Source organism: Dermacentor albipictus, chromosome 4 (assembly GCF_038994185.2).
Source record: "Dermacentor albipictus isolate Rhodes 1998 colony chromosome 4, USDA_Dalb.pri_finalv2, whole genome shotgun sequence".
Classification (NCBI taxonomy): domain Eukaryota; kingdom Metazoa; phylum Arthropoda; class Arachnida; order Ixodida; family Ixodidae; genus Dermacentor; species Dermacentor albipictus.
In genome coordinates, this window is record NC_091824.1 from 56,190,876 (window position 1) to 56,217,795 (window position 26,920).

The 26,920-nt window shown below is 44.1% G+C and overlaps 1 protein-coding gene and 2 long non-coding RNA genes across 4 annotated transcripts in view; 1 reads left to right on the forward strand and 2 right to left on the reverse strand.

The window, feature by feature from the left end:
• Window positions 1–22,572, reverse strand: part of LOC139059099 (uncharacterized) — a 49,471-nt gene extending 26,899 nt beyond the window's left edge. The window contains exon 1 of the long non-coding RNA XR_011513905.1: window positions 22,278–22,572. This is a non-coding gene — a long non-coding RNA (uncharacterized lncRNA). The remainder of the gene's footprint in view (window positions 1–22,277) is intronic.
• LOC139059093 (uncharacterized) overlaps window positions 1–26,920 on the forward strand; it is a 163,806-nt gene that overhangs the window by 98,707 nt on the left and 38,179 nt on the right. The gene's annotated exons all lie outside the window — the stretch shown is intronic.
• The window catches only part of LOC139059095 (uncharacterized), a 36,387-nt gene continuing 34,499 nt past the window's right edge, over window positions 25,033–26,920 (reverse strand). Inside the window, exon 4 of the long non-coding RNA XR_011513900.1 lies at window positions 25,033–25,233. This is a non-coding gene — a long non-coding RNA (uncharacterized lncRNA). The remainder of the gene's footprint in view (window positions 25,234–26,920) is intronic.

Genomic DNA, 26,920 nt, shown 5'->3' on the forward strand with positions numbered 1-26,920 from the left:
TTCCACAGGTACGATTCGGGCGCTCTCTGCGCCGCGACGGACGACATGAAAGTGAAGCCGATTGTTTACTTGTGACCCGGAATATCTCGGTCAGAGCGTGTGAAAGTCTTCGCGAGGATCTTTGTTCCCGCTGAAACGGCTGCCTGTACAGACTCGCGAGTGAGACCCGCCGCCGCAGGCAGCTCTCCCGCCATGCGCACGCATGCGTGCTGCGACCAGCGATAAGCGGGGCTTTATGGGTTTCCTGGTTGCCAGAGACGACACTCACGTAATCTTTATTTACCATTCCGGGGCGACTAAAGTGAGATAACATTCTTTGTGCTTGAAACACTCCTTTATTCTCTTCGCGGTCTTTTGTCGTTATCGGGGAGCAAGCCATGGCGCAGGTGTTTCTGTACCTTTCGGGTTCAGGTTGCACCGTAACATGTCTTCTCTTATTTCGTAGTACGTCAGGTCTTGTGCATCTGGACCATCTTTTTTTTGTTTTGTTAGACTTGAGCGGCATGTATTATGTGGCCTGGTTGAACAGGCTTACCGGAAAGCGTACATTGCGACATGTCCTCTGAACGGTTGGCTGTGTGAAACACCTGATTGAAGCATCGTGTATGCTCAAGCAGGTATCGCTTGTCCGCAGTTAACAAGAGTGAATTCGTCTTGTTTAGCACCTAACATAAATTATACGACGCCCTGCGTTGCTCGGCTCAACCTGCCTTTCCTCGCCAGCTTAAGACGTTTATTAGTGGCTATACGGCTAAATAAACTAAACTTTGCCGAGTGGTTTTAAAGTAGATGATGCTCGTTCACTTCGGACGTCCCATATCTAAACGTTTAAGTATCCGGCAGGTCTGAGTCTTTCCCAACACTGATGATTTCATGGTCAAATTTTGAGTTGGCAACTTCCTCTAGCTTGGATCTAGTTTACCAGCAAAAGAAAGCAATCAAATATAGTATTTGACAGGTCAACAAAGCGCCCCGTAACTGGCGCACTTTGAGTATCCAAACAATCGAAAGTCAAGAACTTCGGGTGCAGGCAGCTTACGAAAATTTTCATCTGTTTTTTACCTGACATTTCTTGTTTCTCGCTCTCCTTCTACAACATCTTACCGCCCAAAAAATTGACTGGTGTGGAGATTTTATTCGCGCAAGGGCCAGATATGGCCAAAGGGCGTCATGCATGTGGTAATGAGTAGTGAATGAATTGTAAATGAAATGATGAAATGAATAACTAATGGTAAATGTAATATGGCTGCTTTTAAAAAGACCTAACAGTTACGAACTGCAAATTGCGTAAATTATATATGTCACAGGCAGCTGATAAATAAAAGGAACATCGGGGTCTTAATTCCTCTAGCTCAGCTTTCGGTGATAAGTACGGGCTTCTCCCAATTACCTTATTTCAGGAAATATAATGAAAAATAACGCACAAATAAGCCACAACGTTGACTGCAGGATGAGGCTTGCCTTGTTCGTCGTCTGTTGATTGCTTCAGAGAGAGAGAGAGAGGGAGAGAGAGGGAAAGACAGGAATAAAAGGGAAGTTATTACTAGATGTCCGTTTCTGGTTCGGTACCTGCACGGGGTATAGGAGGTCAAGGAGGGGTATAGGAAATCAAGAAAAAGAAATGGGCATGGGCAGGACCCGTAATGAGGAGGCAAGATAACCGATGGTCATAACCGATGGTCTTCAAGAGTTACGGAATGGATTCCAAGGGAAGGGAAGCGTAGCAGAGGGCGGCAGAAAGTTAGGTGGGCGGATGAGATTAAGAAGTTTGCAGGGACAACATGGCCACAATTAGTGCATGACCGGGACAGTTGGAGAAGTATGGGAGAGGCCTTTGCCCTGCAGTGGGCGTAACTAGGCTCATGATGATGATAATGATGATGACGACGACGACGAGGTATAGGGGAAATAGAGTTTGGAAAGAGGGCGGATATATATATATATAATAGAGTCAAGAAATAGTTTTCGATTAGAGGCTTTCACACAGGCCGGTGGATCGCAAGAAGCTCAACAGTGCGCTCACGGCCTTCTGGTGCCCTGATGATTCTAGTCGACGCTGTACAACATTTATTCCGACAGAGTCCAGTCCTCCAACTGGTTGTGCGTTATGGTGAGTGATTGTTACTGTACACCCTACTGTGGGCACTGGTAAAGAACATGGGGTACCGTTTCCTCGCCGCCCCAGTGTTGATCACTTCAAGTTTTCATCTTACTGTGACTCTCTTAATATAGACAACTGGGCAAGTTATCGTTGGTGTCCACATTTGTAGCGGTACGCTAATATTCGCTCTTTCATGAAAGGGCAATATTGTCATCCAGTTATCATCAGCACGAATCTACAAAATAAACAAGTACCGGTTCACCTGAAAGAAAGATTCGAGGTTGAACAAAAAAATCCTTTCTGCGGCAATCGCCTCTACCATCTGCAACTAACCAGGAGGCTAGAAGGTTGCAGGGCGAGCCAAAATTGATTGAATGCACTTAATGCGACATCTCTTCTCCTATTTTTTTCTCTTTTCTAGATATAGGAGATATGGCAAATCAGTTCTGCGGCTGCCCGCATAGTGGATCAAGTTGACAAAAGTAAACCGTATGACTTTCCTTTCTATAAATTCAGGTGTATGCCAATCTTTCCCTTTCATGAAACTTACTCCACGTTGCTACTCCCGCAAAAATCCTTTGTCATCCTCGCTCTTTGTTCGTATGTGAGTGTTGTGCTGGCTATCTTGTCTTGCTTGCGCTCTCCCGAGTCACGCGACCGCAGCTTTTCATAACAAAAAAAAAAGCCGTTTCCTTCATTAAGCATTCAGTTGGACGTGCGCATCTGCGTGTCCGTTCTTTGCTTCTGTCCTTCGTCTTTTGCTCCATTAGCAAGTATTTTTGTGACTATTTCGTCTTGCATCACACGTCGATGTTTAGTAGAGAAAATAAGAACTGTAGGCCACAAGCAACTGCTTTAAAGGAACGTCTTAAAACGGGCAATTTCGATAGGTGCGAAGCTTAAGGTGGGATTTAAGACCACTTTTATGCAACCTGATCGCACTGATTCGGCGGATTGCCGCTTAAAGGAAATATGGCTCCGTATTCACAAAACGTTTCTTATGCATATAGGATCATGTCCCTATGCTGTCTGTATCTTTAGTGTTTCTGTACCTTTATCGCGGACCGACGCAGCCCAACACCTAAGCAAGGTAGCACACCGTATGACATTAGAGAAGTGGCACACACCTGAATTCACCCAAGAACGATTGCATTCCCTCGACCCCTCTATGCAACTACGGCTGTTACCAGGACTTCTGCGAAATGAGGAAACAATGCTGTGCCGCTTACGCTTGGGCGTCGCATTCACCAATGCATATACTTTTTTGATAGGAATGACTGATAGCGCCGACTGTAATGCCTGTGGTGCCGAGGAACTATAGAACATCTACTGTGCTACTGCCCATCTTTTCAAAACGAAAGACATGACCTCTGCACAGCTCTCAATCAGCTAGATAGAACACCGTTCACCTTGAAGAAAATCTTGGGACCATGGCCTCGCATATCGCAGCTACAAAAGGCCACAAAAGCTCTGCTGCGATATTTGAAGGCTACTGGACTGAGTCAGCGTCTGTGATCCGGACTGAGTGACCGAACGATATCCCCAGTGGACTTTCTCTTCTTCTTTTAATCTTTCCATCCCCTTTTCCCTTTCCCCAGTGTAGGGTAGCCAACCGGGCACAGTCCTGGTTAACCTCCCTACCTTTCCTTTATCATTTGCTCTCTCTCTCTCTAGTGCCCACTCAGAAGTGACCAGCGTGACAAAATAGTCACTGGCGTGATAGTGAGGTGATTACCACGGTGGTGGTTAATCGTAGATGACGCATATGTAAGGGCACTTTCGTAGAGAGGTATTCTAGTTTAAAGTGGAGAGCTTTTTTTGCCTCGCTCGTCCATTCTTGTGGTTGGTCGGTGGTCAGTGGTCGGTCTCGGCAAGTAAAACTCGTTCGTTCGTTCTATTCGCTTACATGACCGTCATTGTCAATTGTTTCTGCTCATTTTTTCAGGGTGTCACTCATAGCTACCTATTTGTGTATAAGCTGGCGCACTCTCTACCCGCCATGGCTGCTTAGTGGCTATGGTGTTGGGCTGCTAAGCACGAGGTCACGGGGTCGAATCTCGGCCACGGCGGCCGCATTTCGATGGGGGCGTATTGAAAAATCACCCATGTACTTAGATTTAGGTGCGCGTGAAAGAACATTGGGTGGTCCATGAGGATAGCTATAGGGGCTTGTTGGTTCAAATTATTCCGGAGTCCCCCATTACGGCCTGTCTCATAATAAGATCGTGGCACTGGCACGTAAAACCCCATAAGTTATTATCATTTTCCATACGCTCTGTTATGGAGCAGAAGGTTTAAAAGCACTGGTTCTTTCTATTATTTGCGATCTTATCTGCGAGCAACAATTGACAGCCATTTAGGAACAGACCTGAACCGAAAAAAAAAAGTTTGCTAATTTTTCATGGCGCAGATAATTACGCAAACGTTCGGGGCCTATGATTGGATATAGCTATTTAAAAAAGCTTCGTCAGTGTAGCCGCTGACAATTTTTGTCGGCGCTGTCCCCTTTCGCCTTCGTACCCGCTTCAAGGCACCAAAGAGGCGAAGGAGCGTTAAAGAGAGGGACACTGATAACATGGCTCCAGTGGGCACAAGAACAGAAGCGAGTGCTTAACACGCTTTAAATATGCACGACAACGAGCTAATTGGGCTTCTCGAGGTTCCCTTCTTCGCCACGCGTTGGGGAAGCGCCCGCGAAAGCAGCGCCGCTGCGAAGGATGCGGAGGCAGAAAGCTCCGCGCCGCGAGAGCGAAAGGACGAACCAGGAGAGGGAGAGGGAGAAACGAGGAGCACTGGATTCAGGAACGCCCCGTCGCGGCTGGACTGTGTCGTCCTCACGAGAACAAGTTTCTTGTCAGTGCGTTACCGGGCATGTGTGCTTCGTCGTTTTGTTCTATTTTGTTTCACTCTGGCGTCGCGGCGAACGACCCTCCTTCGCCGAAGAGCGCCCATAAAGAGCAGCGCGTAGGAGGCTACACTGGGGGGAGGGAATAAAGGGAGACACCGCGCCGTAAAAGAAAAGGAAAGAAAGCTGCACTGGCCACTCAGTGTCCGGCTGAGGACCTCGGTGGGAGGTGGCTATGCAGATTTTGGGGACCGTGGGCCCGTCTGCCAGCGTTTGTGCGCGCTTTCTGCCGAGGAGGGGCCTCTTCGGTCAAGCTCATCAGGCTCGTTTCTCTCTCTCTCTCTCTCTTTGAGCTCAGCTTCTCAGTCTGCGAACTAAGCTCGCGCATCGCGGACGTGCTCGGCATGGGAGAGGGACGCAGTAATGAACCGCCGCATCAGGCCGCGTCCTTTCCCCCCGCGATGACACTGCCCTCCTGCTGCGTGCTGACACCGGCTCTCCTACTGCGGTTATCCGTGCTGGATAAAGCGTTATAGGTATTGCAGGCATTGACGCTTACGCACCCTGGCGGAAAGCGCTGCACTCGATGCCGTAAAAGTGGGAGTTGGGAAAAATAAATGCGAACGACCAATTGCTTACAACACGTAGGTATACACCTCTTGTCTTTAGTATAACCCATGGTCTTTCTCTCTCTTTCTTTTTCTATTTTGAATTTTTTTCTTTTTTTTTACACTCACACGTTTGCTGCGCACTTTCATTTTGACGAGCGCGGCCACACATACACATACATACCTGGACTGTGAACAAAAAATCGTTCCACGCCGGTAGATTTCTTTCTTTTGTGTGTGTGACGTTTCGTTCTGTTTATTCGTAATGGTTCGTTTGCCAATGGCGGCGCTCCGGCTCAGTGCAGTTGATTCAGTCACGAGCCGAGGCAGAAGAACTGACGCGCCGTTTGCCGTTGTCTCTCGAAAAGGTCGTTCTCGATGCTCGATGTCATTCGGCCAGCAACGGTGAAGCATCCCAGCAGCGTCTCACGCAAGGTGTGTACAAACTCGTCGTTTTGACAGCCATCTGTAAGACGCACTGCTTTCCTCAGTCCATAAATCCATATACCAGTCGTGTGTTGCAGTTTTGGGCTGAGCTCTACAGCTTCTCCATGTGGAAGAGCGTATATAGGAATCGCTTGACGTTCCAGTTCAGTTCAGTTTATTTTCCTTAAGGACCCCCAATTTCAGGGGAATTAAATGTTGGGCTATACGAGGTCCTACGTCTGGCGTCCTTGGCGAACAACCATCTTGCTTGCATGTGGACCAACTTTTCCACTTGCCACGGTGTTTTTACTGATCCTACAGTCATTCTTTTATATACTGAATTCCGTGGCACCTCAGGCTGTGGTTAATTAACTAGGTAAGCTGCGTGCCTTAATAGTTTCTGTTATGTTGTTTCCATGCTGTGATATGTCAATTTTATACCTAATTCACAGTAAAAATGCTTAGATCTAAATTACATCTTGAGAAGCCTGCGAATAATTGAATCCAGGAAAGCATATTTCTTTAGCAGGAGTGTTTGGAGGGGAAAAAAAGAACAAGGAAAGAAAATTCCCCATAGGGAAATTGCTCTTCATTTAAGTTGACAATAATTAGGCAGGAACACCATGATTGTCCTTACTCAGATTCGGAATGACACTTAACAGATACTTATATACAAGCTAAAATGTTATACCATATTCTAAAATGAAACGTTCCTGCCTCCGCTGTTGCTTTCAGGGTTACCCGACTGAAGTAATTGTGACTGAATTTGGTTGATGTCTGCAGGTAGTGTTGCTGAAGTGGCAACCGGCATATGAAACAACCACAGCAACAAGCATTTTGCTAAGTGGGAATGCGCTTGCTAACAATGTCGAAGCCGACGGGCTCGTGAATGTAGGTATAGGCGTCACCATGGTGAGCGCTAGTAGGCGAAGTCCTAGAAGTCCCAGTTTTATAATGTTTGAAAAGTGTGGACGCTATACCACTGAATTATGCATTCAATCGAATGCTGTAGTTTTGTCACTGTAACGAAAAACATCGCGACCTTTACCGTGATGTCGGTTATAACACCAAAATGACACGACCACTCATTTGTTCTTTTTTTTATTTTATTTTGAGTCCCGAATGCCAAGTAGATACAGCCCTTCGTGTATTTATTTTTTGTTTCTGCTTCAGTATATGTGGGGTGTATAGTTACCCGATTGTTTCGACGTCTGAAAGGTAAGTGGTCGCGTTGTTGAACTCAGCCATCTCTTCTTTTATTATTATTATTTTGATGCATCATCGTGAAGACATTAACGTATTTTACAACCGCATACAGGTGCTTCGCAATAGAAACTGCAGCTTTTGTAGTTGTTATCTTTTATTTCATTGTGGTTCACCTTCGACGGTTTCAATCGATACATTGAGTGGTTAAAGCAGTATAACGCAGCCCTCGAGAGCATTACAGTAGAATGTCTTCTTCGGACAAATTGTGCATTGTTTCCGAAGCAAAAGAGATTAACCTTTAGGCAGCTCACGAGGCAGCTGCTGAACGGCTGTAATTGTCAGGTTGCCAACAATGGCTTCATTATTCACCGCCTATTTCGTTGTTCTTTATATTATCTTGCTTATGGTTCAAAGCTATTGTCAGCAGAATTGTGAACAATAGGTTGACTGATGTAGACGGCATCCACTTAGTAAGCAACTTCTAACGAACTTCTCTAACCACTCTTTCGTCGTAAAATTATTGGACAGGCACCATTCAACAGTTTTAGTGTTTAATGAAAAGCAACTATCTAAAAAAATTTGAACGTATTTCTCTTAGTTATACTCCGACCAGTGCGCTTAATTCGTGTCTTAATCGAACACCAATTTAAGAAATTATTCTTGCCGCAGAAAAAGATCGTCGTAACCGAAGAAATCTACAATACAACACGTGACAACTGAAATGCTGAGCCAACAGGCATTGTGCTCTTCCTGGTGGCCGTTTCCAGCTAGCTGTATCGCCTTTATGTGATTGATTTTATGCGTGCAAACCTAATAATAAAATGCCTAAACCCAGAAAGGCATATCAACCAAAGTCGACGCGAAAGAAAGCAATGACGACGTACATGGTATATGTATTTATATGTACTGCGATTGGGGGTCATTAAAGCTGATTCGATGTTGTATAATTGCATGATAGTTCTGGATTATTTGCGTGGTTCCTTTCGCTTCATTGTATTTGAAACATTTTTTTCAGGACTCTCTATTTATTTTATTCGTGTCGAGTTTGTTCATTCGCTTTCTTACGCGCATGTACGTCGACGTTACCTCCTCTCGTGTCGATTTCGATTGGTAGACTTTCTTTCTTTCAACAAAAACCAGGTGGATCGACCTCGAGGATAGTGCAGTCTATTGTGTAATGTGGTTAATTTGCTACTATATTGGCGCTAATTACGCCCGTACCATTAACTTTCCCTACTCTGCGCCTTATTCCCGCTTCATTTTTCTTTGGGACGTACACTTTTATACCTCTTGCGACTTGGTATACGAGACTCTGAAGGCGCGAAAGGGCCATTCTTTGTCCAAGAGGAAAAATAGATGCGCAGATCGCGCTTATGCCAAATCTGTGTGAAGTCGTCAAAAAAGACATTGTCTGTCTTCAATATTAATAACTGTGTTGGAACGGCATCATTTTGTTTATTTGACTCGATCACCTGGAAGCTGTCACACAACATGGAAGAACATGACTAAAGATTGTGATTAAAAACGAAGATTGTCTCAGAAAAAAGAGGGAGAACAAAAATAAAAAAGAAAGAGCGTATACTTAGCTGGAAGGGCTTCGTGTTTTCACGGTGCAGTGGAACCGCATTGTTGGGGACGTAGCCATATTAGATTTACACAGAAGCAGAAAGGGTCACCACTTTGCGTTGTGTCATTCGTGAATTGTCTATATCCCTTTAGCATGGTGAAGGAAGATCAAAAGAAAGTCTCTTGACAGAAAGCTATTCGCGTAGCTTTACGTGTCGCTCATTACTGGATCTGATGCACTGATGATTATCTTTCGTAATATAAATTAGGGTATGCAGCGAAAGACGCAGCACACTGTACGCCTCGTAGTTGATGAGGGCATCAAGCGCGACGACATGGCCGTAAGGGAAAAGCATCTTCTCACCAAATTTTTCTGCGCTTGTAGGTGGTAGACATCTGTTGCCGTCGAGCTGCGGGCACAGGCAGAAGAAACGGCTTTGATATGTCACTCAGCCTTCCTTTCCCTTTTCGTGTGCGAAATGCGAAAACGCCCGTGTACTTAGATTTCGGGGCCCGTTAAAGAACCCCAGGTGGTCGAAGTTTCCGGAGTCCTCCATCACGGCATGCCTCATAATCTTAAAGTGGTTCTGGCACGTAAAAGCCACATAATTTTAATTCTTTTTCGTATGCTTGCCGCCAGTGTTCGTTCACCATCAGCTGTCACGTTATCTAACCCGCAGTCCCTGCGCTGGACGTGCCTAGAAATAGTGCCTGGGTGCGAGATTAAATGGGATTTCTCTAAACACGGGTGCCAAAGTATCGAAATTCTGTAGCATTCCCATGAAATAATTCTGCTTAACACACGCAACTACAAGCTCTACTCTTGACGATATACACGACAGTGGGTTTCCGAGCCATCGGTACAACAATGGTCGGTTTCACACAATAGAGTGATCGCGTATTTAGACCACGGGCGAGCATGACGTGGCAGAGTGCTACCTGTAATCACATTTCGCAAACGAGTACAGATATAACGCCGCCATCTGTTGCAGCTCAATCACATTACGCTATAGGCTACGGGCGAAATCAACCATCAGTCTCGTCGTGCGAATGCAGCTTATACGGTTATATATATAAAAAAAATCTGTCGCATAGTTGCGCTCACAATACTGTCAATGCCGTTGGTCATTTTGATGATTGCGAAACCTCACTGCTTATTTTCATTCTTATCCTACATAGCGCAAAATTTTCGTGCCATTAGCTTTGTGTCAAGTTATGGTCGAAACATCGCCGCTATCGCTAAGTATGATCATTGCGGAAATGCGAAAAAAACAGCAAGAAATGACTGTATAATGTGGTTTTGCAGCCACGTTTACCAATAATATTTAAGTATACGTGTAGATGCTCTGAAAGAAGTGGTATGTACGGATACATGCTGTAGCAAGTCATGCTGAAGCACTCTCATGTTGCACATCCTGCATTCCTTGACTACTAGGGGCGGTTGATGTGCTAAATAGAAGTGAAAATCAAAAGGCTCCCGTTCCCGTTGCTTCCTTTGTGACCATGAGCTGTCTCGTTAACATACGAAATAGCGTTGTAGGGAAATGCTGTCAACTGTGACGTCACCGACCACATTATAGAAGGTGGGAACGCGTGGTGCGTCTACGTGCCGGCCGTGACCAATCTGAATTTAACTGTCAAATCACCGTTACTATACTCGTGATAAGCTTGTCATAGGCAACTGATGCCAAAGAAATTAGACGTTCTGATCGCCCACGACGACTTGTCAACGCTTGCCCACGAAAACGACTGTATGTGACAATGCATTTACACGATGTATGTACCACCCGCTGACTAGAAACTGTGTTATTAGTCGACAGTATCGTTTGTACTTTTGAGACGTTTATCTACATAAGTGTGGAGACATTCACCTTGTGCATGTACCGTGTGTTTCTTACGTCATTTTCTCCCTGCGAAAACGCTGCGTGATAAGTCCTGGTGCTTGCGTGAAAAGATTATTTGATATGTAATCTTGAACCATGCATGATGTATGACGGAACCACTCAAGAGATAAGGAGTAGCCGGCGCCTTAAATTGTGCGCCAACATTTCCTTATATCATATCAATAAAAAAAACCGACAAGGTATACGTAGACGCTCACGCAAGATATCTTAGGGTATTTATTTCTTAAGGAGTCCGGTATTTCCGTGCGACCGAAAACTATGCTTTGTAGAGACCTAGGCCGGAAATAATGCAGCGATTCTATTATCATACCTCGCTTTTGATTTCCGTTTTTTTCTCTTACATGCAAGTGTTTTATGACGTATGTGTGGTGCAAGCCTTAGGCTCGAAAGTTATAGATTCTATTCAAAACCTTCTTCCTTTTGGCGCATTTTTAGTGGTCCCAGCAGTGCTTCATCTTTATCACGAGGACCAGTCATGCGCAAATGGTGGGTGATAGGCGAAGAACATAATCGAGCATAAGAGGTTTTTTTATTAGATTATAACAGCACCCGAATATTGTTCATCTTGACACAAATAAATAAAACTCGCAAGTTAACTTCGTGTTCTCAAAATGTCGCCAAATATTATTATTGTATTTTTCGGCGTCATTTATCGTTATGTCAGCTTATTGGAAAATAAACATGTGTGCCCAAATGTTTTGCGTGTGTGCTTACGAAGCTAGACATTGTGTAATTCAATGTCACTCGCCTTGCGCACGTTCCCACACGCTGAAAGTAAAAAAAAGAAAAGAAATATGTTTCAAAATGCACGAGAAGCTAATAATGAGTTGCTAGTGAGCGCTGTATAACAAATAGGAGTTGTTCTTTTTATCAGGCCATCACCAAACTGACCTTGCGTAATTGCCGGGAGCACTTTGACCGGTTACTACATGGAACATGATCTGCATGTTATCGTTTCCATGTTCTTTTCTCTTTTTTTTTCCCTAAGAAGCAGAGTGCTTTACCATAGTAATAAGCTTTCGAAGAACATGTTTCTAGCCGGGCGTTCATTATACCTTGCCAAAAACACTTGCCCATTGCGGGGCGTACATTTTCTGCAAAAATACAAAAAATAAACAAGGGAGAAAGAGAGAGAGAGAGATAGCTGTTGCGCACTTGGAAATTTTGAAATGTTTTGGAAGATGAGACTTTGAAAGAAAAAGGAAAAAAATTGTAGTTCGAAACTGCGTGATAGGTCACCGACGAAGTATATAGGAGTTCTAGCCCGTCTGCGTGCGCTGATGCTTTTATTTTTCCGGATTTCACGTTAGCGCTGATGACGCTTTGAACTTATCGCAGCTGGCCAGTTTCGAGAGACGCGGCTTTGGTGTAGGCGAGTTTGCGAATTTACACCGAAGGCATCAAGTTCAGCTTAGCAGGTAGTAGGAGAATAACCAAGTTTCAGAAAAACAACCACCAGATAAGGTTGCGACAAGACTTACACGATGGAGAGCACCTTCTGCGTCTCTTTCTTGTCCCCCAGTCCTTGTCTCTCTTCTTGCACACTATTCGCGTTTTCACCTCTTTTTTTTTAAAGGAAACATGTCAATATAAGGGCAATAGAACGCACCATAGAAAAAACGTAGTCGTTGTGCAAATTAGGAACGCGCGGTTGTTTTGGCACCTGTCGTTTCGATATATGAGACACCTCCATGGCTCGGGCACATGGACAGTCGGTGTGGCTATGGAATGTGTGACGCTGACACCGCACATTCATTTCCAAACGAATGAACGCCGCGCAACGGTTACAGCAATTTCTCATTTTTTAAAAATGAATATTGCATTACCTACATACACAAAAAAGAGCTCTGAGGAACCAATTCATGATACAGCGACAAAATTTTTAAATATGAAATTTCATCTGAAAACTTTACATGCTTTCTATACCAATATTGTAATAAATAAAAGAAATCCATATTTATCTGCGTCATCTTCTCAAAATTAATGCGAGAAACGTGTAAAATGTCTAATCAGCAGAAGCACATTCGTATATAGAACTTTAGTCGAGGTTGTCTTGTTTGATAAAAGCAGTACAACAGAATACGGTATCCAACGTAGTCATCAACCGCCGCGTAGGCTTAACGGCTATGGTCTTGCTCTGCGAAGAACGAGTTTGTGGGATCAAATCACGGCCGTAGCGGCCGCATTTCGATATGCGCGAAATGCAAGAACGTCCATGTCCCGTGCCTTGAGGGTAGGTTAATGATCCCCTAGTGGTAAAAATTAATCCGGAGTTCCCCACTAAGGCGTGCCTGATAATGAAATCGCGGTTTTGACACGTAAAATCCCAGAATTGAAATCAATTTAAGCTCTTATATTTTCGCCCATTTTCTAAACTCCGCTGCTGGCGGCGCACCGCGATCGATCTGCACCGAAGAGAAAAGTTTCGTAATTATTTAGAGGACAGCTCACTACAGTTCGAAACCAGATTTCGAGATCTGAGAATACGGTGTTATAAAAAAAAAGAAATCTGCCGGTGGAAGACTGCTGTACATGCGCAGCGAGCAGAATTTGCGCGAAAATTAGTGAGCATGTTTCCTTTTCTTTTTTCTTTTGTTTTTTTAGCATCTCACAATAAATGTCCAGGTCCAAGTGAGGACGTAGTTACTTGCACTCGCTGAGCCTCTGGGCTTTGAAGATAACAGTAGAAAGGTAATTGAATATGCGCTTGATCAAAAATCAAAATAAAGGGCTTATTAGTCGTGTAAAAAAAAAGGTAGTGAACGCACATAATGAAAAGACTGTTTTCTTTTAGGACAATTTTTTCTTCACATGAACGACACGTTTGTTATTAAGGGTGGACAAAAATATTTTTCGCCCGAAGGTGAAGCATTGGAAACGATATCGTTTAGTTTCGCGCTCTAGCTTGCACGGTGTTCCAACGAGACTCTCGGCAGACTTTCGATTTAGGCCTCCGAAACCACATGTTACAGTAGGTTATATATGTGTAATGCTCACCAGTCTTTCTGCGCTGTTAGAACACCTGACAAGTGAATTTACTGCAAAGTAGAAGAAGAACGCTGCATACGTAAGCTTGAAGCATGCATGGCGGACGTTCTTTATATTTGAACACATCAAGATAATATGCCTATAACACACTATAAGGGACAAAATAGTTATTTTTTTCTTGGCCAACATCACTGTGAAAAATGCATGACCGGAAATTTTCTAGAGTCATGGCCACGGGGCTGCCAGAGCGCGAATGGAACTGTCTAAAGGGAGTATTCACTAACTTTATCGAGGTCGCCAGATTTTAATATACGGCCAGCAGAACGAAAACCTGCGACTTATCTAGATCAGCTTATCAGAACAGTGGAAGCTGGAAATATAGTACTACAAAATGGCGTGCGCTATACGTCGGCACGGCCCGATTCAGAACGCCAAACAACTGTGGCTGCGCAGTAGAAACAGCGACCTCGCTGAAACCAGGCGACTCAAAACGCTGACACGATGAGCAACGCTGGCAGTGGCCGTTACCACCGTCGCCTCTCTGTGGTGCACGAGATGAGACCCACGGAGAACCGTCTTCGTTTGTCAACGTTCAGTGAACTTATTAGACATATCTACTCTATTATCTAATCAAGCTAAGCCTGTAGACTCTATGGGCTTGACTGAGCGGAGCGGGATGGTGCGTACACTTGGCGCCGTCGTGTTTTGCAGTCAAACGCACTGTGCCGTCTCTGGGCCGGTATTTTGTAGCGATGCCTTTTTCCGATTGTATGCTTTTTCAGGCTTTTCGCGCTTGGCCACTGGTCAGAGCGACGGTCTGCCCACATTATCAACGCGATCAGGCGGCCGTGTGTGGTGGATGATAAGAATAGCATAGAATAAGGCATAAGGCATCGCTACAAAATAGCGGCCCTGTAGACCTTCTAGCCCTTCAAGCACTTACCGCGCATGCGTGGCGCGATACCGCGATAGCACGGTATCGGTACGTAATTGCTATCGTGGTATTAAAACGCAGTGGGCAGAGAGTTTAAGAGCTCGAGCCATCACCCCACTTGGAGGATCTTGCTCATGAAATCCGCCCGACCCACCCGTCGGCCACTGCCACTTCTAAATGCGAAATTCCTGCGATGAGAGAAACAGTCACGTAGATCACCGGTTTCGAGCAATCGATTAGGGAAAAAAAAATAACACGCCGATGCTGCATGGATTCAAACCAGAAAACGGACATTCACTCTGCATATCGCAAAGCTGTACACGCAGGTGCTTTTTTCTCTGAACCATTTCTTTTTGATTTTATGCTCACGGCTGCTTTCTTGTAGCTGAAGTTTCGCAGCAGGACCTCAGTTATGCGTAGTCTGGATCGATCAATATAACGCTTGGCGACATTTCCTGGCTGAAATGACAGAAAAAGAAAAGCGAGTTTGCCTTCATCTGCGCCCCGCAGTGAGGGACTGCCGATACAAATAGCGGCCATGATGGAAAAGAAAAAATGACCTTCAAGTTTAGTTTTTGTTATTTGCTACGGGATTCACATCCTTTTCTTTTTCGTTGACAGACCGGGCAAGTAAATGTTACAAACGTTATATTGAATTATCCGGGCCACAAAATGCAATATTGTTGCTAATTTTGACCAAGAACAAAGCATCCGTAAGCATACAATAGTTTTAGTCATCTTTAACGCAGGTCACTGTACTGCAGTGCTAATTAGAACTGTTCTACAATATTCACGAGTATTATTCGGCGCGCCGGCAAGCTTATGTCGACTAATGCCTTCGCTAGGTGTTTTTTATCGTGTTTTCGAAAATGGGACCAATGCGGGAATTTCTGTACATACAATTGAGACAAACTGCTTCAAGGAAATATATATAAAAAGGTTCACAAGGTCCGTATATAAAAAGTTCACATACGCGTTGATGCACTACTATGTTTGAAATTGTTATTTTCGGCGTCGAATAGCGACATTTCTGCGGACTGGCATAAATGAAGCTTTGCGTGGATGTGCCAACAAAATTATGCAGCCAAACAGCAACGCCGCTAGATGACTCCTGGGAGTGTAATCATATATTGTCGATCCTACCCTAGTGTGGTTGCGCAGTGAATCGGAAGACAGAGTGTTTCAGCGCCTATGTCCATTTGGTGGCGCAGCCTAACGGCACAAATTTTTTCCCGTCCACAAATTTTTTTCAGCCCTTGGTCACATTTTGCTTGCGTAAGACCACTGTTAAATTCTGCGTGGAGGGCGAGCCATGAGTAAAACCAATGCATTTCGTCACGTTGGGCTTATCGTTATCGCAAGAAGCTATTACGCGTATTAATTTCTCACGTTTAGTGTCTCTACTGTACTACGAATTATAATTTGTCGATTCTTGGGTCACGTGCCAACACCAAATAATTCCAGGGCTACGCACGCTGGCCTTTGTATAAAGACTAATTTTGTTGTTATGGGCATTCTACTTCTCAACATTGATGCGGCGTGCTTTATTGTTTCTTATGTTGTTGCGAATACAGAATAAATGAGGATTGAATTGCTAAGTGCTTCCATATTGTGCTACGGCACAGAATTTCTGTCAACTCCGGCAAAGTGTTCAACGCCCTCTTATAGGTTGGATGGCGGCGTCATAGCGCTGAATGCACGTGGATACGTGACTGCTGTTCTTATTCCTTAAAGAAAATTATGGGGTTTCAACGTGCAAAAACCACTTTCTGATTATGAGGCACGCCGTAGTGGAGGACTCCGGAAATGTCGACCACCTGGAGTTCTTTAACGTGCACCTAAATCTAAGTACACGGGAGTTTTCGCATTTCGCCCTCATCAAAATGCGGCCGCCGCGGCCGGGATTTGATCCCGCGTCTTATTCCTTAGTTTCCCTTCGAATAACAAGCTTCAGTGACTAATGTGAATATTCAAGCTTGCTTTCTAAGATGAAAGAGCGTAATGTTACCCCAAAAATTTTCAACTCCTTCAGCCCCTAATTCTCGTAACGTAAACATTTTACTTCTACGCAAACGTGTTGGCAATGAATTACTGATAATTATGTCTCGTCTTACAAATCATGAATTGTGTATTCGCAGTTTTGCTAATATCAATCTTGTGGACACTTGCTACACTACGCTTTCTACAAACCGTATTCTGCTCTTACCTAAAGTACGAGCTAATTACGGCTGAATGACAGCAATGTTTCCATGTGCATCGCATTGGAACATATTACCTTGGGATTTATTATAATGGGTATTGGACTCATTTTGCCTTCGTCTTATATTCAATTATCATATCATTTATCGGTTTGATGATATCTTCATGTGCCTACTTATGCGTTCGTTGTTCTAAAAAAACCTGTGATTATTGTTGTTCGTTCCCCAAGTTTTCATGCATGTATGTGTTGTATAGTGTATTTTTCATCCCGCAACTCACCATTGCCTGCTGAGTAATGAACTATACTTTTTGTTAGGAGGCCTCGCTGGCAGTTTTCACTGTAGAACTTCCGATAGCCCGCTCATACTGTACAAATGTATTTGTAGATTATGGATTAATAAACTGATAATGGTGATTATGATAATGATGATGAATGCATACTTTAGCAAGTGATATGCTCAACAGGTATAACAGATTGGCAAATTGACCTGCATGCATGAGTTTCCCACTGAACATGGCACAAGCGTAAAATACATTTACGTATAACGTCGCGCACTATAGGACTTATGCGGCACACCAAAACACACAGCTCAATCTGCGCTTGGTCTAAAATACTTATACTTATACTTTCCTGGGAAAACGTAGGCTATACGCGTGTTAATCTGTTGATGCGAGCAATAAGATTGCAACGTATAAAATATCAACGCAATCAAAAATTCTGTTCAGCCGCTTCAAGAATTTTCTGCATATCCGTTTCTTATTCTTTGTACAGATATAAAATGGCTCTAAATTTTTATTTTTTTATAGGGGCTACATAACAGCATGCAGAGAGATATATCCAATCGCTTGCGAATAGGGATCTCCTGCAACTTTGTTTTCTCACGCCAGAATTATAGCTCCGGCAACTATTATGTGGAAGGTTCGCCCTCTTTTATTTCACTATACTTCATAATTTAGGTTAGGCGCACCCTTCAGAAGGCAGCATGAACGAAGCGTCTCATAATTTTCTTGCAATGTCTGATAATTACACAACATAACAGCACTCAAAGCGTTAACGGTATTGGAAATTTACAAATAAATGTTCGGCAGCAAGTTACACTCTTGTAACACTTGAAGGCGAAAGCCTGAAACACACTTGGTAACACATTAACTTATACGACCTGAGAGGTCCGACTGCTTGCAAGACATAACGAACCACAATGTGAACTGCACGTGTGGCCCTTTATGTCGATCTCCTCAATTAACGACACTTCCGAGCACTTAATGCACTACGTAAAGGTGCAGTTTGCTTGTTGCCAATAAGTGTTACGAATGTGTAATACAATCCGAACACAATTAAAGAGGCATACGATTGTTGTACCTCGTGACTGTTTATCTGTCAAACTCCATTTTTAGTGTCGCCCAGTGGTAAGCGATCCCCTGACCACACACCGTTACTGAGGCTCCGTGGTGGCTTCTCGACGTTCAGATACGTAATCATGGCCTTATGGTATGTAAAGTAGTGGCAGATGTACTGCAACTCTTTAACCACATGGAGGCTGTGGAACACCAAGGCTATGCACGCTTCCCTGTTTGTAGTGACACACTTGCATACGTTGTATGCGTGATTCTAATCAATGTACGCACTCCATGCTACACTTTGCTGAGTGCTTGCAGGCCTCTGCATTATAAGAGAGATGAGCTTTGCATTTTTTGCTTGCTCAGCGGAGTACGATTCATTGCCGATGATGATAGCATTTGTACCATTGGAGGGGACGGCGCATTTTTGGGGTGTGAGCCATTGCAACGAGCCCCTTAAGGCTTTCGTCTTAATAACTGCAATGGAGCAAAGCTTACAGGGCATTTTCGCTTGAGTGAAAATCACGAACACCTGAAGCAGTACGAAAAAAAAAAAGAAATCCCAAAAAAATACAAGTCCTCGCTGAATGTGCAGACAGAAACATTCAATTCCGCATTCCTTTTCTTCTACCCAAATTCATGTTTGTACAATATCGTACGCGTCGGAGCTCTACCGCCGACGTTATAGCCGGCACATTGAACCGAGCTCACCGCGTACATCCCGTCCATCCTTTAGCGCCTTGTCACCTCTAATCGTGCAACGGGGGTATGGGGCGAGGAGGGGTGGGCATACATTATACATTCGTGTATAGTACGCATGTGCGACATCGGATGGCGTATATATTTTCCGGATGCGGCAGTACATATCTCCGACGCTTTCGGGCGCAAATTTATGTTTCCCCCTTCCCCTCCACTCACACACACGCGCGCATCGAGCACGGGACCCTCGTGCGATGCGGCGCTTAATATTTCACGTCTATCGGAGTTTATGCCGCTTGCCCGCAGTGATAACGCTTTGCGCTGCGGTGCCGTCTCGCGGACGATAAACGAGAAGTTCCGTCAGCGTCCGATCGACTTCGAGGCCCGCGATATCCCGTTTCTTGGCGCGTGCCGGCTTCATAAGGTGTTTCGAGTGGACGGGGACAAGAAGGTGCTCTTTCGCTGGTGCACGAACAAGTGCGGTATTATTGTAATTGTGCATATATATATATATATATATATATATATATATGCCACTCTCGCGAGCTCGACTTTCCTGTGAGAGCCATTCCAGCGCCATTTGAAGGCGTCAACGTGCGATTTTTATGTCCCGGTGCCGTCGCTTTAGCCGGGAAGGATGTACCTGTGCTGTCGTGGCGCTCGGTCCACTGACACCCGTTGTTATAGATTCGAACGTCATAAAAGGGTCATCTCTGGCAGGTATGATTTGTTGGCCGTGCGGGCAGCATAAATTGATTCTAACTACGAGAGTTCTTTTTTCCTTTCTGTCGCTTGCCTCAAATCGAAACACAAGTGCGTGGTGTTGACGTTTCTCAGAGTCACATCTGTCGCGGTTCATTTTCGTGAACTATCGCATGGCCTGTTGAATGAAACTGTGCTGTCCTTTAACTGTTTACAAGTCCACCTTATCGCATAAAATTAGCCGTGCTTAACCGTATAGTGGCAGTCATGTGTCACATCATGTATTTACTTCTATCCACTTGTAAATTTGGCTGGCATTTATTTCAATTCGAAAGCACAGTACGGGAGAGATGCATATTAGTACACCAGCGTGTGGCTCCGTATATGTATGATGCGTGTTGGCTGTGGTTGATTTTTCGCCGTCACTAAAACGTGAAAGTAATATGAAGACCAGACAAATGAACAATCAACGTTCATCGGAGCCCATTATAAATGAGTATATCCATAGTGCTATATCTCTTATTGCACTTGCTATCAGACGTCTGCCGCATCCAGCGTTCCCAGGGGGAGCGACTGTTGGTGTATCTTAGTACCGGATGCATGTGTTTTCCAAGGAACTTTGGCAGTACGGAATATTCGAAAGTATTGTAATAATATCGCGTTATTTCTTCATGGTTCGCTGACAGCGTTTCACGTTTCCACATAAGCTAGTTTCGGGGTAATTAGCACCCAACTCTTTAAATTCCAATGGTGATAAAACCCGTTCTCTTTCAGATGTGTAAATTTAATGGCAATAAAGAATAATGTCATTAGCCTGTATTGAATTCGGCAATTTATTACTGCTTGCAATATGAAGAAATAACTTTCTTTTCGACTGAGCAGCGTGCTAGAGGACTTTAAACGAACGCGCACGAAGTATTTACCCGTGATCAATTGTTAAAAGAAGCTTGCGCAAGTGCGCAGACGCAACCGCTCAGACACAACCTTCATGACGAAACGGAATCCGGCTTGAAACGTGCTTCACAAGCCTTTTTAATGTATGGTTCGTTATTTTCGTCAGGAAGAGTGTTTGTTGCTGAGTACAATGACTTCAATATATAACGTGATATATTGAATGTATCCGGTATGTTGACGTCAATAAATATGCACTTGTCGCAGGGGTTCCGGAATTACTGCTGTGAAAACGTCACGGACGCTCAATGTCATTAAAGTTTCTGGTGCGGCTTGTTATAAGTGGCCTACGTGCCTCTATTTCTCGGTCGGATTGCTTTTCATGACATCAGTTAGGTGCCTTGAGTGCTTATTAGTGCCAGTACTATGTAATCCGAACCGTTCTGAACATTACAAGACTTCCGGCGCCGGGCATAGAACAAAAAAGCACGAAGCTCTCGTCAGCGTGCCTACGGTGAATGCATTTTCGGGACATAGGCACAAATATAGAAACGCTAAGATAATAATCCATAATAACGTCACCGGCACTTAAGAACTTTTTGAATGAGTCTACCGTATATGACAAGCGATCCGCATGGCTGCCGCAAAACTATATCCGCCTCGGCCTGCCGCACAGATCTATTCCTAACCTGGAATTATCAAGTATTTCCTTCGCGGAATTGCTTTGCCTTCTACAGAAGATTAGTCTTACATACCCCTAGAATGTTGTTTAAGAGCCTTTATTTTCATCATTACTATAACCGTGATTATTCAATAACGTTTTCTCTCTCTCTCCATGAAGCTTGAATGCGCTCGTGCAAGGTTAGTGCGCTCATAGAAGTGGTCCCAGTTTTATAACCTTAAAAAATTATTACAGTGGGTGAACCTGAACCTAAACAACAATTCCTCCTGTATTTTTTTCGAACGAAGGTACTATACATCTGCGTGTGTATGTATGCGTGCAACGCAAACATGCACATTAATATCCACGCAGAAAGTGCACTGTAGATACAAGGTTGTGCTAATATACCATTGACACCTTGCTCTGATGTATAAATCCGGCGGAAATTATATAGTATATTTATTGAAATGCGTACAGGAGGAAAAGCTGCGTACTTATTCAGATTCCGAACAAAACGAACAAAATTTGCGGCCTAATGAAGCATAATTTTGCGAATCGGAATTTTACGATTGGGATACTTGGGGATTACGTGAAAATCGAATACCTAAGACGCGTGTTCAAGTCGGCTCAGAATAGTGATATCCCTGTCCGTAGCTATGGGATGTCGTCTGCGTTGTATTTGTTCATACATTCTGAGATGATGTAGAAAAGGTGATGGAAGTTTCGAAAAATAAGCGCCACGTCGGTGGATGCTCGGTAGGTATAGTCCCTACAAGGCATGCTGAGCGACAACTTGCAGAAGCGAAATTGTCAGAGGGCTCACTGCTGGCAGTGTGGGGGCCCGCAGCTGTGGCACGACTCAGAAACGTCAGACACACAATAGGTTTGAAAATAGTTTGCTTCAAACAGGAATACCTGCAGCATAACTTTTCAATCCGGCCCAGCAGGCGGTCTCTTTTTACAAAGTTAGGACAGCTATGCACGCGTATGCAGGAATAACGAGTGAGCTGACTCTGAAAAAAAAAAGTTACAATAAGTACGCGAGGAGCTGCGTGCCATGCGAACTCTAGAAAGAATGTCGCCGCGGTGTGTGTGTCGGCCTTTGTGCCCGGGCGGCGTTTGGAGAGCAATGTGTTAGCGTCAGCGGGAGCAAGGCGTCGTGCCGTCGTGATCTCGAAGCAAAGGCGACATTGATAGCGAGTGACTTACCTGCTGGGGGGTGGAAGTGGGCGTGCCGTGTGTATTCGCTTCTGCGTCGCAGCCGCCGCCGCCGTCACAGCCTCGCTGTCGCCTGTGTGCGTGCGTCGTCACAGTTGCTGTCATAGCAAGACAGATGCCTCGAGATATCACAACCGAGAAAGAGACCCCCCCAACTCCCACCCGCGTTGTTGCGCAAACAAGACACTCGTGACAGCCCCGACAATAGAAGGGTGGGGTATACGCAGAGCTAAGCAAGACAAAGAAAAATGAAGGAAGCTTGAGGCGTTCGATATTTCGAGACTGCGCGCCTGCGTTGTTGCAGCTGAGACCGAGGAAAAATAAAACTGCGGGACTCGCGGATTCTGCTTTCCGATGCCTGCTGCGCCGAGCGCCGTGAGGGTCAACGGGTTTGAGCGTTTCGTTTTCTTTGTTTCATCGCTTTTAGATTATTGTTCTTTATTTTTTCTGACACTATTCGTCCGAGCCACGGGTCTGACGCTTCGGTCCCTGGCGGAGGCTTTACAGCTCTTGTCGAACACAAGAGATTGGTGCTTATCGCCGGAAAAAAAAAAGAACTGTGAGAGAAAGGGGGCGCGTCTCTCGTACGAGAACGCCCATCGCAATTGTCGCAGCTTGTGTGTACGCGTGCGTGTGTTTGTATGCGAGCTACTCGTTCCGAGTGGTCCGGAGGACGAGAGGTGTGTATAGCCCGTGTAGCCGCTGCTGTGGCGGCGACGCGTCGTGTTCCCTTTCCATCGGGCGTCTGCTTTCCGTAGGCCTAATTCATTGTTCCACTCTTTTTCACTCATAACTTTCGCAGTGTATCTTTGTCGGTGTTTGTGCGCACGCCGCTCTGTGTCCGACGTCTCCTTTACACCCCCTGTTTATGGGGTGCTCATGTGATTTCGAGAGGCTGCTCTTTCCGATGACTTTGATGTGTGTGTGTGGTACTCGCCGAGTGGCAGAGAAGGAAGGTCCAATGCCGGTGGCTTCAGCCGTTGTTCCCAGAGAAGCTTTTCGTGGACTGCGGTGGTCGGAGCGTCGAAGACGACAAAGCGATGGTCTGGCAGTGCCTTAGACAGTCTCTGAGTAGATTGCCAAAGCTCTTATCCGCTGTTCGGGAGAAATGAACGTGGATGAGTGGCTTTGAAACGGCGCTTCTGTGTCCGAAAATTGATGGTGCATTCCGGTTCTTTTCGTTTCTGTAGAAACCCCTATTTTCGTTATCTTTATCAGTTTGTGTTGATCATCATTTACTCGTTTTTGAGCTTGATTGTATGATTATCGGTTCAGGAGTTTTTACGATCCTCAGTCATGAGGGAAAGCCTTGGTTGTCTTGCAGAATGATACCGACTCTAACCTAAGTTCTCAGGGCGCACAGTGCAAGACTGTAAAGTTCTTATATATTTTTTTACATTTTAGCTCGTTTATAAGTGGGTAGCATCAAATATTTCTAATAGCCCAGCTCACCGGTTAGCACCAATAACATTAAAGGTACAGATGCGCCGGATCAGCCGTGATAATTTCGCTCTCTCGGAGCAAATATTAGGAACCAATTAAAGGCACCAATCCAGCAGTGTCATAGCTGTAATGATTCTTGACAACAAGCGTCTTTGCTTGTCGCCACGAAAAAACAATGCACAGTCACTTAGCCACTTGATATATGCACACACATATATGTATATATATTTGTAGAGAGGCATCTTCTAAGTATTTGTCGCTGTAGTTCTCATGAATACTTGAATACTTTACATCTAGAGAGTCCTAGTTAAGGAAATCGATCACAACTTTCATTACTTCTGCCTTGGAACACATTCGTTTCCCCAGAATTAGTACGGTTAGCTGTTAAGAAGGCATGGCACGTAATGCATGATGAGTGTGCTCAATGAACGCATCGCCCACTTCCTGCATTTGCCAAGAATCACGGTAAACAGTATTACACGAGTACAGCAGTGTAATGCAGCACGGGTGTATAGTGTAAGGTAAGTTCATTCATGTTAACGCATTCAGTTGTAGTCTTTAATGGTAGCACCCAAATTTTCTTTTTTTTTTCTGGAGGAAAGATTATCAGGAATGTTAGCCCACCGCTCCAGGCATGCGAGTCGAATTCCTGACATCAGAGCTATCAAACGTGGTGCACTTGCGTATCACTTGTCGCTCTATGTCACTTATCTGTGTCACTTGAATCGCTTGTCACTCTATGACAGATGTGCAGCTTTGCGTACTTTGGGGGTATATTCACGTTTCTATGCTTGCTTGTTTCCCCGTTTTCAGAAGAATGCGGAATGCCGTGATGAGAGCTTACTTAGCGCCACGGTAGTATTACGTGTTCTCCACCTCACCATTTGCATCGTTATAAAAATTAAACAAAAACTATTTCTTGAGGGCGAAGTTTGTAAAACATTATAGCATATTTCTATATTTCTATACTTCAGTTACCCACAATTGACGCTGCAAAACTAGACAACGTTTGCGCTGTTCGGAGGACCACTACACAAAAAATAAAGTCACACTGGCAGTAAATTACTTGTACAAACTATATTTTTATTGGAAGTGTGATCCTGGCCCCGCCGATATTTTGGAAACCATGGTTATCTAGGAGGAACGAGAAGTCCCTCTCTATGCAATGTGTGGTTCATGGATAACTGTACCACACTAGATCCATCATAACTATCTCGTAGAGATGGTTCCGAAGCTTCTAATGCTTCAAAGAACATCTGCATAAGATGATAGGCTTAAAAAAAAAAAACATGCACGACTTACATCATGTATGAAAACTGTTTATTATGTACATGCCGATACATCGTATATTCCAATTCTCTGCTTGATATTGCTATTTTCATGCGATTTGTTTTGTGTTAGGCTCACTTGACGCAATGCTTCGAGGAACCTTGCTTGCAATGGTATTATGGGCAACCACTCCTGTTTGACTTGAGCGGCTATCCAAAGCAATGTATGCGGGCACCTGCAAAAGTGACATGTATGTTTCAATATACAACAAATGATTTACCCTTGTCAAGCTATAACTCTGAATCTATACCGTTCGAACCAATAATTATGCTCTGAAACGTGATAATAAACAGCATGGTGCCCAGACACACCTTTCGTTTTCGTTGAAGTCTTTATTTGAATGATTTTGCTTTAATCAACAATATTTTTTTGTTTTCATTTTACTGATTTTGAACGCTTAACTTTTCGTTTAGCTGAGAACAAGTGTTGTTTTCAAAAAGCTAGAGCAACAAACCCAGCAGCAAAAAGCAGCCATACAGTTGCAATGTTTCGTGAAATATGAGAGATGGACGCTTGTTCGGCGCTAACGACTTCCTTTATATTTTCTTTCTCTAGTTTACATGCTTGACCTGAAAAGAAAACCATAATGCTGCCATCCTACAACGACATTTTCATTCAGCTATACATTCTATCCTTCTTAAAAAATAAATAGCAATCGCTGGGTACTTTCACTTTCTATAATACATTTTTTTTTTTTATCGCGGGAGTTGCCTCATAGAAACGTCAGTCAGAAGCTGACAAAATCTGACGCATGCGATCCAACCCATTTTTATTCTTCTATGAATTTCCTTTCCATGATCGGGGTTCCCTGTAGGTAATTGACCTAGGTAAACGTACTCCTTCACAGACTCTAGAGGCTGACCGGCGATCCTGAACTCTTGTTCCTTTGCCCGGCTATTCATCATTATACTTGTCTTCTATACATTAATTTTCAACCCCACTCTTACACTTTCTCTTTTAAGGTCCTCAATCGTTTGCTGCAACTTGTCTGCATTGTAGCTGAATAGAACAATGTCATCGGCAAAACGAAGGCTACTGAGATATTCACCGTCGATCGTTGCTCCTAAGCCTTCCAAGTTTAATAGCTTGAATACTTCTTCCAAGCATGCAGTGAATAGCAATGGAGAGATTGTGTCTCCCTGTCTGATCCCTTTCTTTATAGGTATCTTCCTGCTTTTCTTGTGCAGAATTAAGGTAGCTGTAGAACCTCTGTAGATATTTTCCAAGGTATTTACGTAAGCGTTCTGTACTCCTTGATTACGTATTGCCTGCTGTTATTTCTACTGAATCAAATGCATTTTCGCAATATATGAAAGCCATATAGAGAGGCTTATTGTACTCTGCGGATTTCTCGATAACCTGATTAATGTCATGGATGTGATCCATTGTAGAGTATCCCTTCCTGAAGCCAGCCTGTTCCCTTGGTTGACTAAAGTCCAGTGCTGCCCTTATTCTTTTTGAGATAATTTTTGTAAATACTATATACAATACTGGGAGTAAGGTAATGGGCCTATAATTTTTCAATTCTTTAACGTCTCCCTTTTTGTGGATTAGTATAATGTTTTCATTCTTCCAGTTTTCTGGGACCCTTGCAGTCAATAGACACTTCGTATAAAGACCCACAAGTTTTCCAAGCAGTATGTCTCCTACATATTTGAATAAATCGGCTGTTATTCCATCTTCTCCTGCCGCTCTTCCTCGTTTCATGTCTTCCAAGGCCTCATCGCTAGACCTCATCGCTAGTTAATAGGAGAAGTCTCTGTATCCTGTTCATTACTGTTTATAATGGAGGTATCCTGACTCCTCTGGGTATTTTACAGGTCAGTATAGAATTCTTCCGCTTCCTTTAGTATATCTTGGAG